Source organism: Anas platyrhynchos, chromosome Z, assembly GCF_047663525.1.
Source record: "Anas platyrhynchos isolate ZD024472 breed Pekin duck chromosome Z, IASCAAS_PekinDuck_T2T, whole genome shotgun sequence".
NCBI classification, from domain to species: domain Eukaryota; kingdom Metazoa; phylum Chordata; class Aves; order Anseriformes; family Anatidae; genus Anas; species Anas platyrhynchos.
The window spans coordinates 66,853,861-66,869,506 of NC_092621.1; the positions used below are offsets into that span (position 1 = coordinate 66,853,861).

Here is a 15,646-nt window from a genome sequence, read left to right on the forward strand (position 1 = left end):
CTGGTATATTCTGCGACTGCGTGCGCTGTTGCTAGGGGGTCGTCTCTGTCCCTCTGGTGGTCGTGAAGATGAAGGCCGTAGTCTTCCTCGGCGTTGTCGTCCAACTTCTTTTTTTATTTGGTCATGTTGGCCCAGCGTGAGACAGGAAGGCAGGACGTTGATACAGTAGTTTAACAACTTATCAGGAGATGGTTACATGAGCTTTGCAGCAGTGTCTTTAAACAAAAGAGACAACTGAGATTCAGAAGGAGAGAAGGGGGGGGGGGTCTCTTTTTTTGTTACATTAAGCAAAAGAATTTTCATAGTGTCTAGCCAAGCATTATACAGCTCCTTACTTCAGCAGGGAGTTTTCACAACTCCCGTTCCTCAAACAGAACTCCTTGTTTTTATAATACAAAAGACAATGAACAAACATTTATTGTGTATTACAATGTATAGTTTCCTTTTTCAGGCTTCCTAAATAATTGGGCTTATTTCATACTCCCAACTCGGAGGAGCAGAATTGTTGATTTCACCTTCTTTTTTCTTACTTGGAAATCAAAGGTGAACAGCTCTAACAGTAAGGGGAACGTATCAGAAGCAAGCTTTTTTTTGCTCGTAATCCTTTCTTAAGGAAAAGATTTATCACACACCTTCCACAGATGTAGGGGGGCAGAGAATAATTTTGGAACTACTCCAATTAAAGTCAGCTTGGGGAGAGTGGTACTTCTCTACTTGTTTCTGAGACATTCGCATTAGCAACAGAGAGTGTTGTGTTGCCGCTGCCAGGGGCCTACGGTGATGACTTCAGAAACAGAATTGAATGATGTCACTGGGACACCTTGGGAACAGCTGCCTCTGAGCAAGTTGAGCGAGGAGGGACAGAGAAGTGTGCTGGATGAAACCACGTCAGGACTTGTGGATCCCACGTTGAGGTGCATCGAGAGGGCCCACCCTTCTGTAAGTGTTTGGATGCTTCATTTTAGTCTTCTGTAGTTTGTGTCAAGTCCTTTCACTAGCATGAAGTTTGGTACTTTGGCTCAGTGATGTAGCTGCACAGAGTGACAGGTGCAACATGTGGCTGAGGGCCTCTGCACGTTCTCTCTTTCCCACACACGATCAAGAAAGAAGGGTAGACAAATAAGAGTGTGCTGTGGTCCTGCCATAGACCTCAAGTACTACAGCATAAACAAGAGACTTAAAAGTAGCCCATCACATTAAACTTCAGGACAGCAATGCACTTCATCAGCTGCTCTGGCCTGTTGAGTGGAGTGTCTCAGGATGGAGTGTATGAAGATGCACTCCATCTGCTTTCAGATTAGCACTTGCAGTGAGCAAGCTGCCTGGCCTTAACATTTTTCATTTCATTTTTCACCTGACTTTTGCTGGTTCTTCTTGGTCTAGAAACAAACAAAAAAAAAAAAAAAAAAAAGTGAACTCAGATCAAAATAGAAGGATTTCCTTTTCATTAATTCCATGTTCTTAACTTGACAGATTTGGTTATTGACGTAGAAGGGACATATCTGGCCTGACTGCAACACCCATGCTTGCAGTGTGGGACAGTTCTCATAAAGGTGATTCAGGGTAGTTTCTGGAAACGAAGACATCAGATGGCAAAGGTAATCTCCAAATCTCTTTTTTTTTATTTTTATTTTTTTTTGTGCTAATGCAGGAAAGGCAAGTAAGAGTAAAAGTAAGAGTCCAGATAGTGTAAGAAGCAGCAGCTGTGAAGGAAACTTCCTTCTGGCTGATATGGCTCCATATCTAGTTGTGGAGGTCATAGTGCAGGTGGAAGCATGTTCTCGTCCAAATACTTAGCTCTCTGTTTTCACAACAGGTCTAGCAGCAGAATGTCTTTGAAACAGCTGTGCCTATGACCAAGTTCATGCATCGTGGTAGACAAGGTAAAAGCTCTGGACAAGCAAAGGGGAGGGATGGATGGGCATGCAATACGATCACTTCAATCTTCTCTCTCTAAGAAACCTTACTGAGAAAACAAAACAGAACAGAACAAAACAGAACAGAACAAATGAAACAAACAGCTAGCTTGCTGGAGACATTGTCTGGGAAACAGTGAAAACACTTGCAGACAAAAACATATCAAAGGACTAACACTTTGAGCTTAATTCTAAACCAACATCCTCAACTCCAACTCTTGTTTATGTTCCTTACAGACTGGTAGAATAACATGTCACATTTGATGACTTTGCAGCATAGATGTCAGGAATGCAGCTTGGGATCACCTGCTTCTACTTAGAGTTCAGTCTGAAGGGATGAGCAAGTAATTGTTCCTGGGCTGATGGAAATCTGTTCTAAAGTCTGTTTTCTAACACTCTTCTAGATGCTTCTCTGTCCATCGCTCTGACCTGCCAACTCTGGTGCAAGTGTGCAGTTGTGGCAAGAGGGATTTCCTAGTCCTGATTTGACCTGGTGGACACCAACTTTCCTACTCAATTGCCGATGTTGCTGAGGAGGCAGCAGTATCAAAGCCCTTGTTGATGAAGATAGAACAAGTCTGGGGAGGCTTTGGCATTTCTGCACAATGCTGCTTCCTGATTGTGACCCAAGACGCAGATTCTGAACTAGGCAAAGTAAGCTAGAGTAAGCTAGACTGCATGTCCTGGTCATTTTCTTTTCTTTATTTATTTTTCATTCGTCGCTTGTAAGAAAATCTAAATCTTTCAACCATTTGTTTGAAAACACAGCTTTATGGAAATGATTGTGGGTGTGCTCCTTAACCTTGTTTGGAACCTGTTTAACCTCGCTTCAGTTAGAGGAGACCTGTGCTCAAATTTATGCTTACCATGATCAAGTGGCATCCTTTTTCCTTTTGGTATTCTTGACTTTGGCGCTTGCAAGTGAGGTTGAAAAGAGTTCTCAGGATGATTCTTCTTTTCCTTTGCAGTATCCCAAACTCCAGATTACATCTGATCTTCATCTCTGATCTGAAAAGCTTCGCAGGCCAAAAGAGAACTGAGATGAGGAGTGAAATACAGAATGCTGGTGAATCTTTCCAGTTCCCACCCGTAAGTTTTGTGAGAGAAGCAGGTGCGTTGCTGTAGTGGTAGGAAGTCAATAAGATAACGATCATGCCCTTGAAGGCGAGTAATGGTAGAAAGATGAAGAATGCAAGGCCCTGCTTAAAGACAGTCTTTAGGCTGCTTCTGGATCAGCAGTTTGTTTGGTTCTTGCACAGCCTCATCTCCACTTGCTTAGAAGCTGTGAAGATGGGAAGAACACTTGGTGTTTTTCATCCACTCTCAACCTCATCTCCATTTCCTCCGAAGCTGTGAATATTGGAAGTACACTTGGTTCTTCCAACGATGTGAAAAGCCAAGTGTCTTGGGTCTTCCATCAACTCAGAGATAGCAAGAGAATAAGGTATTTGCTTGATAGGACAGTACTTAATGTAGGTATTTATGAAGTGAAGAAGAACACTGAAACCAGCCAAAGCCGTATCAGACATGGTAAGGCCATGCTTCTGTTAGGAAGTAATTCAGAGTGCTTCCATGGTGTACTTTGGACAGATTAACACTGATCCTCTGGACTAAGCACCCCCAAGGGACAATTCTCTGAAAAATCTCTCGGAACGATCTGTCCTTATCTCTTCCACTGTAGTCTCCATTAGGAAAGGATAAATATTCATTGCCCATGTGGAAAGGAGCTCCTCATGTAGTTGTTTCTAACCAAAATCTCCTTCTTGTGTTCTGTTGACAGAAACCACTTGGCGAGCCAAGCCAAATCACCGAAAATGGAAGTAGTGGAACTACTTCCAAACCGTGCTGCTGCTTCTAAACCAAACTGCAGTGTAGGTGGGGACAGAGCAAGGGGACACAACCCAGCCAGGGCGAAATTGAAAGTCACCTGTCTGAGCCGCGGAAGGAAGTCAGCGTTTCCCAGTTTGAGACTGTTCCCTGACTGGTCCCACAGCAGCTGGAAAGCTTCCGATTGCTGCTGATGGATTCCCATGGATCAGCCAGTGACACAAGCTGCCAGAGCGACTGAAGCGATCTGGAGTTACGCTTCTCCCCCTTCTGCGTTCAGATCCGTGAAAGGAAGGAGAAGAGGGGAGAAGAAGAGGGGAGAAGAGAAGAGAGGGGGAAAGAAAAGGACAAAAAGGGAGGGAAGGGGAGGGAAGGGGAGGGAAAGGGAGGGAAGGGGAGGGAAAGGGAGGGGAGGGGAAGGGATGGGAGGGGAGGGGAGGAAAGGGGAGGGGAGGGCAGGGCAGGGACATGTAGGGCATTGTAGGGGAGAGTAGGCTAGTGTAGGATAGTGTTGGGATAGTGTAGGACAGTGAGGGGAGTGTAGGGGAGTGTAGGGGAGGGGAGTGTAGGGGAGGATAGTGTAGGGAGGGGAGTGCAGGGGAGGGGAGTGCAGGGGAGATGAGCATAGAGGAGGGGAGTGCAGGGGAGTGTAGTGTAGGGGGGTTTGGGGGAGTGTAGTGTAGGGGAATGTAGGGGAGGGGAGTTTAGGGGAGTGTAGGGGAGGGGAGTCTAGGGAAGGGGAGTGTAGGGGAGGGGAGTCTAGGGAAGGGGAGTGTAGGGGAGTGTAGGGGAGGGGAGGGGAGGGGAGGATAGTGTAGGGAGGGGAGTGTAGAGGAGCATAGGGGAGTGGAGTGGAGTGGAGTGTAGGGGAGTTTAGGGGAGGGGAGTTTAGGGGAGTTTAGGGGAGTTTAGGGGAGGGGAGAGGAGTTTAGGGGAGGGGAGTTTAGGGGAGTTTAGGGGAGGGGAGTTTAGGGGAGTTTAGGGGAGTTTAGGGGAGGGGAGTTTAGGGGAGTTTAGGGGAGTTTAGGGGAGGGGAGTTTAGGGGAGGGGAGTTTAGGGGAGTTTAGGGGCGTTTAGGGGAGTTTAGGGGAGTTTAGGGGAGGGGAGTTTAGGGGAGTTTAGAGGAGGGGAGTTTAGGGGAGGGGAGGGGAGTTTAGGGGAAGGGAGTTTAGGGGAGTTTAGGGGAGTTTAGGGGAGGGGAGTTTAGGGGAGGGGAGTTTAGGGGAGGGGAGGGGAGTTTAGGGGAGGGGAGTTTAGGGGAGGGGAGTTTAGGGGAGGGGAGTTTAGGGGAGGGGAGGGGAGTTTAGGGGAGGGGAGGGGAGGGGAGGGGAGTTTAGGGGAGGGGAGTTTAGGGGAGGGGAGTTTAGGGGAGGGGAGGGGAGTTTAGGGGAGTTTAGGGGAGGGGAGGGGAGGGGAGGGGAGGGGAGGGGAGTTTAAGGGAGTTTAGGGGAGGGGAGGGGAGTTTAGGGGAGTTTAGGGGAGGGGAGGGGAGTTTAGGGGAGGGGAGGGGAGGGGAGTTTAGGGGAGGGGAGGGGAGTTTAGGGGAGGGGAGGGGAGGGGAGTTTAGGGGAGGGGAGGGGAGTTTAGGGGAGGGGAGTTTAGGGGAGGGGAGTTTAGGGGAGGGGAGGGGAGGGGAGGGGAGGGGAGGGGAGGGGGTGGGTATTGGTGGGAAGTAAGGAATGGGCCAGGGAGGGAATGGGAGGGGTGGGGAGTGCTACCCTAAATAAAATGTCCAAATAAGTGACATTTTGGATCTGGAGCCAAATATGTATGTTGCCATTCATTCCACAACGCGATTCATCACTGCAATCTGCATTTTGCACAGTGCCATGAAGGGTTTGGCATGCACAGAGGTGACTGAGTATTTTCAGAACTAACTTTCCTTCCTAACTGATTTGAGACTTTTGCTGGTGTTATAAATGGCTCAGTCTTCCAAATAGGGCAAGAATCAAAGTTTACAATGTATGAAAGGAACGCATTTCCCTTCAAGCTCTCTATTGACACGAATTGCTAAAGCCTTCCTCACACTGGAATGCAAAAGATCAGGTGATTGGTTAACGTAGGGTTGGCAGCTGAGCAGGGGAAACATCTTCAAAACTTCCAAATATTTCCCCTATGCACAACTCCAACTCCTTCTTCTCTGCTCTCTGGTTGTGAAAGTTTCTGTCACCTGCTCAGGAAGCAGAAGCAGTCAAATGGGATTTCGAGGGATCCAGCTACAGCATCAGTGCCACTTAGAGGAAGCAATCAATTCCCAGGTAGTCCAGGGTTTGAAGAGAGTTTAAGCAGCTTTCCAAGGAACATGTCCAAGTGCAAAGCAACCAATTGATCTGACTCTCCAGTGAAAGAAAAGGAAGTGCAGAGCAGCAAATGCTTGAGAGAGGGAAACCTTTTTGAAGCATAGCCATTTTGGGCCGAGACCTGTTAATGTGCTAGGCAGTCCCAGGAAGCGTCAAAGTGTGAGCCGTGCTCTCCAGCACTGGCGTCCTGCACTTTCTGGAGGTTCTTTATTCTGTAATCAGAATTCCAACAACCTCCTCAACAGCATACAGATCCAAAACCCACAGACCCAGATCAAACAGCCTCCCATCTGGTTGGATCATTGTCAGGCATGCATTCTTTTCTAGTAACTGGTCCTTTCTTCCTTAGTTCAGATCAAACACAAATAACAAAATTCAGATGACTCCTAAACTCTCCAGACAGCTCTGGTGTTGCTGTAGGATGGAATACAATTGTTTTCCTTACAACCCACCAGTTCTTTCCATGTCTGTTCTGGACCTTGGGATCTCTTTTGGGAGCTACATTACGCAGAGAACTACAAGAAGGCTGAGATCACCGCTGCCTCAATGTAATGCAAAGGTGAAGGCCTTTATGACAGCCAGTTTGGAAAGGAATGCAGCCCCATCTTGTCAGCATCAGAGCAGAGCCAGCTCCAGATGGCTCCAAAAAGGACCTGCTGCTGGCCAGAGCCGAGGCAGGGAGTGCTGCTGGGTGGGCTTCGGGGGAGCAGATTTAAGGAAGGGGGGAAAATACTGCTGTGCAACAGCAGCTGGGAGAGAGGATTGTGAAAGCGTGAGAGAAGCAGCCCTGCAGCTCCCAAGAGAAGGGCCGCAGGAGGGCAGGAGGTGCTGCAGGCAGGCAGGCAGCAGCAGTTCCCCTGCGGGCTGTGCAGGGAGAGGCCCCTGGTGGAGCAGGCTGTCCCCCTGCAGCCCATGGGTCCCCCATGGAGCAGATCTCCACGCTGCAGCCCCCCCATGGGTGGAGGAGCCCCCGCTGGAGCAGGTGGATGTGGCCTGGAGGAGGCTGCGGCCCATGGAGAGCCCCCGCAGGAGCAGGCCCCGGGCCGGAGCTGCAGCCCGTGGAGAGGAGCCCACGCAGGAGCTCTGGGGGGAGCTGCCGCCCACCCGTGGGGGACCCGTGCTGAAGCAGTTTGTGCCTGGGGGATGGATGGACCCCGTGGTACAGAGCCATGTGGGAGCAGTGCTTGTAGAGCTGCTGCCTGCGGGCAGCCCCCAGAAGCTTAGTTTGGGAAGGACGGCATCCCGTGGGTGGGACCCCACAGTGAGCAGGGGCAGAGAGTGACCATGAGGGAGCGGTGGAGATGAAGTGCCATGGGCTGACCGCAGCCCTCATTCCCTGTTCCCCTGCGCTGCACGGGGGGGGAGGTGGAAGAGGGTGGATAGGGAGGAAAGGTGATTTTTGTTTTATTTTCTCACAGCTAGTCTGTTAGTAATAGTAAATTATATTAATATTCCTTATTCTGGGTCACTTTTGCCTGTGATGATAACGGGTGGGTAATTTTCTTGTTCATATCTCAACCTATGAGCCTTTTTAATCTTTTTTGTTCCCCCTGTTCTTTTGAGGAAAGAGTGAGAGTGGCATGGTGGAGCATAGCTGCCCATCAGTGTGAAACCACCTAACAACGTTCCGTGAAATGAAACAGATTATTTTACAAGGACATATTAAATTCACTAGCAACAAAAATATCAGTATGAAATTATATACTTTAAAAGACTCTGGTCCAGTGTTTGCAGACCCAGCACGCTATTACTACAAGGGACAGTCCCACTACTTCACTTTATCAATTTACTTTTTGATAGAGTCTGATCCCAAGTGAGTGAGAATTTGCTGATGCACATTTGTCTATTTGACCCTTTGCTTAAATGAAAGGAGGGCTAATAAAATACAAGATACTTGAGCATTTTAAACATCACTTTTGGTGACCTAATGTAGTCTCTTTAGTGAAAGTATAATATTTTAATTTCAATAAGTTTCAGTTCTTAGCCATTTACATTCTTTTCATCCACATTCTGATGTAACGATCAAGAATGTTAAAATCATTGAGAGAGAAATAATCTTTAACACCACTGGAAAGAAATAGTTTGAAAAGACTGCAGAAACAGAAGAAAAAAAAATCATAAATAAGGAGTAAAGGGAAAAATGAAAGCACCTCTGGCAGTTCTTTGTTTTCAAAGAACCATGTGGACTATATTGGAATATGCATGAAAATTAAAGTCTTCTGTAGTGTTCTCTGTTGCTGAAATCATAACTGGACTGTACCGATACCTTATGGAGCATCAGACAGTGAACACAGAATTCTTTGGTGATAACAGTATTTTAGCTAAATAGTATCATTTCATTGTGAGGAAGGTAGGACAGCCAGTGTCAAGACTATCTACTGTGCAGGAGAGAAAATTTCACATTAATGAGCTGTGGATACATACACACAAGATTCTTCTGATTCCAACTACACAGACTAAACCAGCTTCCCACTGTGGCCTTTGATCACTGCCAATAATCATTTTTATCCCCATCACTTTTTTCTTTCTTTTTTTTTTTTTTTTTAATATATACAATTATTATTAGTTTTTTCCCCTTTGAGTTCTGTGGGATTTATTCTTTTCCTTCCACGTGCCATGAACTGCATTGCGTTTTCCAGGAACTAACATTTTCAGGTTCACAGAGGAAGAATCACTGACAATTATTTGTTAATGACAAAGTAAACTAAAGTTTGAGGAGACCATCCCACTCATTACAAATTTCTTTGAGAGAACTATACTGTCTGTTTTCCAAACATGGAAACAAAGTGCAAAACACTGTAGAAAGTGCAAAACACTGTCCAAGGCTTTCAGAATTGATGAGCAGCTATATCAACTAGGAATACTCTAGAATCATTAGTTAAACCTGACATGTGGGAAACAGACCCTATGGATCTTTGTATGCATCTAAATGAATTATTCCAGCAAGCTATGAGTTCATTTTATATCATGGGCCATGATTTGTCTTCACATTATACAAGAAACTGAATCTTATCTTCTACCCATATCGTGATCATCCTCTGAGGATGCATATTTCCAGCTGCATGCTACTATGCACTCTTAACAATAAACACGGAGAACATTATGTCTCCAAAAGCAGTGCTGCCAGATGCATAACTGTCACCACCAAAGGGTCAACCAGAAGGACAAATGCTACTAAAAAGTTGAGAGAAATGGAGCAGTTTGTCTCTTTGTAGCAAAGGAAGTAGCAGAAGTATACAGATTTCCAGGGGGACATTTTTGAAGAGTCTGCACACAATGGGATGAATGTGATTGTTGATTACTAAAAGTATATGATGGGAGAAATATGTCAATGACTCTATGTTCAAGTGGAGGCCAGTGACAAGTGGTGTACCTCAGGCTTGCAGCCCAGAAAACCAACTGCATCCTGGGGTGCATCAATAGAGGGGTGGCCAGCAAGTCAAGAGAGGTGATTGTTATCCTCTACTCAGCCCTAGTGAGGCCCCACTGGGAGTACTGCATCCTGTTCTAGAGCTCCCAGCACAAGAAGGATGTGGGTCTGTTAAAGCAGGTCCAGAGGAGGACCACGAAGAAAGGGGCTGGAGCACCTCTCGTATGAAGATAGGCTGAGAGAGCTGGGGTTGTTCGGTCTACAGAAGGGAAGGCTCCAGGGGGACCTCACTGCAGATGGGATATCAGGCAGAATTTCTTCACAGAGAGTGTGATCAGGCATTGGAATGGGCTGCACAAGAGAAGTGGTGGAGTCTCCATTCCTGGACGTATTTAAGAGACGTGTGGACATGGCTCTAAGGCATATGGTTTAGTGTCAGGACTCAGTAGGACAGGTTGATGATTGAACTTGGTCTTGAAAGTCTTTCCAACCTAGAAGATTGAATAATACTGTAATTCTATTAATCCAAGCTCTCTTTCTATGCAGCAAGCTGCAATCATTTCAGAAGTCAGTGAAACTGACCAAATAGATTCACCAAAGATTTATTGGGGCTTATCTAACATGTCACGGAAGAGAACAAAAGATTTTAGATGTGTTGAAGGTCATTTCATAGGTTCTTCAGTAAGAAAAAGTCCTCATGCTTTTCCAAGACACATTAAAATAACCAAACATCATACTTTCATGAAGACAGCATATCAAAATGAAGATGATCAGAAGGCTGGAGCACCTCTCCTCTGAGGAAAGGCTGAGATTTGGGGACGTTCAGCCTACAGAAGAGAAGGTTCTCAGGAGACCTCGTTGCAGCTTTTCAGTACTTAAAGGGGATGTATAAAAAAGATGGGAGAGCAACTTTTTGCTCAGGCAGATAGTGATAGGGGGAATGGCTTTAAACTAAAAGAGAAGAGATTTAGATTAGAGGTTAGGAGGAAATTCTTTACTCAGAGGTTTGTGAGTGAACAGGTTGCCCAGACAGTTTGTCAGTGCCCCAGCCCTGGAGGTATTCAAGGCCAGGTTGGATGGGGCCTTGGACATCCTGATCTAGTGGGTGGCATGGCAGGGGCTTGGAACTAGATGATATTTAAGGTTCCTTCCAACCCAAGTCATTCTACAATTCTGTAAAAGCAGGAATATGCAGGCATACAGATGTATACTTTATTATAATTTTCAGTTACAGTCTTCTGTTAAAGTCATGGTGAAGTTAGGACAACCATGTGATACATTATTGAAAAAAAAAATAATACAGGATTATAAACATATTCTAAAGGGACTCTATGAAATTATTATAGCTAGAAAATTCTCCACTGTGCCTTACTGAAAACAAAAACAAACAAACAAATCCAAGAGAGGTTACTATATTGTGTGTCTGCATTTATAACTGAATGACAAATGTAAATATAACTAATTAACGCATGAATGTTTATGTATTTATTCTGAGAAAACTTTGAGTGGCCAATTTAATTGTATCTGATGATGGTCCATTGAATGTCAGAAGAGGCATATGCAAACATGTGAAAGATGTCCTCTTACATAAATGTTAATTCCACATTGACACTGATTGTTTTCCCAGACCACAGAAGGCAGAAATGGAAAATGTTAAAGTAATGTGAAAGATGGACAAGGGATAGGATTTTATAACTTTTTGTTTGTTGTGACAAAGATTCTAGTTTTTGATGGGCTAAATCAACAATGCTCAGAATTAGTCCTGTTTCCAAACGTTTAGCAGGTTGTATTTGGGAGATTTATTATAAGTTTGAAAGGCTCTTAGAAAATAAATTAGGTTTAAGAAATACATATACACACACACAGACACACACACACACACACACACAAAAAAAACTCTATTCAGACTGACTTTATCTGTTTGACAAAAAAGGTTCTGAATTTTGTAATGAAAACTAAATGCTGAAACTAGTACAATGTTGTACTAATGCTATTACAACAATGAGTACACAATTGCTAACGCTTGTGAAGTTAGTAACACCCATTCTGAAATATGTCATGTATATCATGTACTCCCAGATAACTTAGAATGGGGAAAGAGTAGAGGGTGTCAGTTTTTTTTGTTTGTTTGTTTGTTTTCTGTTGCAGCCCAGTTTAGAATGAATCATGTGACATACAAAGAAAGATAATCCATAGAATTTGCTAAGAATGAGGTACTATGATAAAGTATCCCACTCACTATTTCATAAAAGAAGCTCCCATGATAAATTGCTTCTATGTGTCCATTAACAGCTAGGCATCTCACTACTCAGAGTCTTTTGCATTTTTTTATCCATGAGAAAAGTTGTCGTGGGGATACTAAGTTTGATGGTTAAATCACTGTTCTGGTTCTGTGACAGCGAATTTTGTGAGGTATCAAAACACAGAAGAAACATGAGAAGAAGAGATAAACCCTAATTCTTACATTTTCTCATACAGACTTTCAAAAACATTGTACCTATGGCATAGTCTTGTACAATGATTACAAATACACCAACTAATTCAAATTCTTTCTATAGTTTTGTTGGCTATATAAGCATGGATTTCTTTTGACTTATTTTTGTAAGAATAAATATGACATATAATAGCATTATTTTATTAGCATTTCTGGTCAGGCTTTGTGTGTAAAGTAGATTCTATATTCATTAAGTGTTTCTGAAATTTAATCCTAACTGGTTTCTGCCTTTATAATGTATACACTAATTGACAATACAGAGTCAGGGATCAGCAGAAAGAATTGTAAATTAATTAAAAAAGACTCCATGGGAATATTCACTGGTAAAATTCATTTTCAGTTATATTCAATGTTATCAATATAATTACAAGGTAATAGTTTTGGAGAGGTAGTTGTTTTTATATTATGGTCTGTTAAACTGATAATACACTGAGACTCTGTCTTGTAAGTGGCTTATTTTATGGTGCAGTGAACTGGTGATTCTAGAAGGCTTAAAGCTGCAGTTTTTCATGTTGGAAAAACTGCAGGGTTACAAATCTGACATTACTAATTAAAATGAAGTACTTTCTTTACTTGCACATTTGCTAACATTGGCATGGTCCTACCTCCTTTTCCCTTCTGGATGGCTAAAAAAATGTTTTCACTAGGTATCTTGTAGAATGCCTTAAAACAGAATTCTGTACTGCAGTTAAAAAGAAATAGGGAAAAAAAAAAAAAAAAAAAAAAAAAAAAAAAAAAAAAAAAAAAAAAAAAACTGAGCTTAAATTTGAGCATATCTTAAACTATCCTCTAAAAAAGAAAGGCATGTTTCCTTGCCCCTTATGTAGGATGTGTAAGCATCATAAGTATCGACTCCTACTCCTCCCTGTAGTTATGTTTAACCTGTTTAACTCTAAGCTTGGACTGCAGCTTGGCACTTCCTTATGACTTTGCCAAGCTATACTGGAGTTCATATTCTAGTGGGAATTTGTTTCAGAACGGTGGAAATAGAGCAATTGCTTCTGGGGTGAAGTTTGTGGGGAAAAAAAAAATCAATCTACAAAAATGTGTTTTATTAATGCAAAAAATGTGTTAATGCATTAGGATTTTTTTTTCAAATGCAAAATAACAAAAGTATTGCTGTAAAGAAAACTAAATACTGGGAAGACAGGTTGGAAATCAAACCCACCTATATGAATTCAAAGGGTCCCAGTGATTCTCTTGTAAGCCTGACCTTCAATAAAGTTGTGTTTCTTCAGGAGACAACTTGCAAATTAAAATCATAAGGTAGAAATACAGGTATCTATATATTCTTGGCTTATTATTCACTTAGTGATTAGGAGGGGGGTATTGTGGTCTGATCTTACTGTGGATATGTCACATATTATTTTAAAAATAAAATTTCAACACTTTATGTAAAACAGACACTGTGTTTTTAAATTTTGCACAGGGAGCCTTGCTGAAGTTTTATCTTCAAGGAAGGCTAATCCTTCCCCCTGCCCCAGACTTTTTCCAGTTCTTGCTTGGCTGAAATGAATGCAACACTTGAAACAGTCTAACTGCTGATTGATACTGGACATTGACAGTCTCCTTTCTTCAGTCCAACAAATTTATATTTACTTAGTTTATTTATTTAATTGGTTTCTATAACTGTTGTTCCACGATGTTGGAATTGGTGAAGTAATCGTTTCACTCCCACCTTTAACTGAACTAACAAATTTCCCTTGCCTCATTTCTAACACTGATAAAACAAAACTGTCATTTATCTATAAAATTTAACTAATATATATATTTTTTTGTTATTCCCTATGAATCTGCCAGTCCACCTATATATCTTTGTGTCATTAAGACTATATATGCAAGGATGTTACTATGGAGATGCAGCAAATTCTCAGCTGCATGTGCAAGGTGAAAGCAGATAATGTAGGCTCTTTAAGCTAAAAGATTTTCAAATCCTTTACTCACATGAGCATAAGCACTGATATCAAGATCCTTCAGGACAAATCAACACCCATATTCAAAGTCTGAATTAGATCACTCATTTCCTTTTTAAAAATCTATAACGCATGAAAAGAAAAGCTATGTGCTATTGAAGTGGGAGATCTTTGACAAACATCTATCCAGTTTTGTAGTCTGTATTGCCATGGAAGGCTTGGTGACACATGTTTGGTTTTATGGATTCAAGAATAGATCTGAACACTCTAAGCAAAAGAGATTAACTCAGCAAGAAAAACCTGGCTTGTCTTTGCTTAGAAGTAAGAAAAGATCCTAGAAATAAATATTTAAGTGCTGCAGTTCTGTCCAAAAGTGTTATTATGAAATTCATTACATACAAATGAAGGGACAGAAGGTAGACCCGGAAAACTATAGGCCTGTTAGTTTGACCTCAGTGCCAGGGAAGATCAGGGAGCAGATTATCTTGAGTGTCATCACGCAGCACTTCCAGGGCAACTAGGGGATCAGGCCCAGTCAGCATGAGTTTATGAACGGCAGGTCCTGCTTGACAAACCTGATCTCCTTCTATGACAAAGTAACATGCTAGGTGGATGAGGGAAAGGCTGTGGATATGGTCTACCTTGATTTCAATAAGGCCCTTGACACAATTTCCCACATCAATCCCCTCAAGAAACTGGCTGCATATGGCTTGGACTGTCATACGCTTTGTTGGGTTAGAAACTGGCTGGATAGCCGGGCCCAAAGAGTCATGGTGAATGGAGTCAAATCCAGTTGGAGGCCAGTCACTAGTGGAGCCGCCCAGGCCTCAGTACTAGTGCTAGTTTTCTTTAATATCTTTATCGATTATCTGGATGAGGGGATCAAGTGCACCCATAGCAAGTTTGCAGATGACACCAAGTTAGGTGCATGTGTCAATCTGCTCGAGGGTAGGAAGGCTCTGCAGGACGATCTGGATAGGCTGCACCGATGGGCTGAGGTCAACTGCATGAAGTTCAACAAGGCCAAGTGCTGGGTCCTCCACCTGGGGTGCAATAACCCCAAGCAGAGCTACAGGCTGGGAGATGAGTGGTTGGAGAGCTGCCAGGCAGAGAAGAACCTGGGAGTGATGGCTGACAGTCGGCTGAATATGAGCAAGCAGTGTGCTCAGGTGACCAAGAAGGCCAACAGCATCCTGGCTTTTATAAGAAACTGTGTGGCCAGCAAGTCTAGGGAAGTGATTGTCTCCCTGTACTCGGCTCTGGTGAGGCCGCACCTCGAGTACTGTGTTCAGTTTTGGGCCCCTCGCTACAAGGAGGACATCGAGGTGCTTGAGTGAGTCCAGAGAAGGGCGATGAAGCTGGTGAGGAGTATGGAGATCAAGTGTTACAAAAAGCAGCTGAGGGAGCTGGGCTTGTTCAGTCTGTAGAAGAGGAGGCTCAGGGGTGACCTTACTGAACTCTATAGGTATCTTAAAGGAGGCTGTAGCAAGGTGGGGGTTAGTCTATTCTCCCACGTACCTGGTGACAGGACAAGGCGGAATGGGCTAAAGTTGTGCCAGGAGAGGTTTAGGTTGGATGTTAGGAAGAACTTCTTTACCAAATGTGTTGTTAGGAATTGGAATAGGCTGCCCAGGGAAGTGGTGGAGTCACCATCTCTGGCTGTCTTTAAAATATGTTTAGATGTAGAGCTTAGTGATATGGTTTAGTGGAGGACTTGTTAGTGTTAGGTCAGAGGTTGGACTCAGTGATCTTGAAGGTCTTTTCTGATCTAGATGATTCTGTGATTCTGTGAAATGTGCAGAAAAGATGAGTAAATTGGTCCATGT

General features: G+C 43.5%; 1 long non-coding RNA gene across 1 annotated transcript; it reads left to right on the forward strand.

Annotated features, from left to right (window-relative positions):
• The first annotated feature begins 793 nt into the window (after positions 1-793).
• On the forward strand, positions 794-2,571 carry LOC140000798 (uncharacterized). The gene is made up of 4 exons (XR_011806017.1): positions 794-939; positions 1,474-1,598; positions 1,817-1,883; positions 2,321-2,571. It is a non-coding gene; the product is annotated as an uncharacterized lncRNA (long non-coding RNA).
• Positions 2,572-15,646: the final 13,075 nt, after the last annotated feature.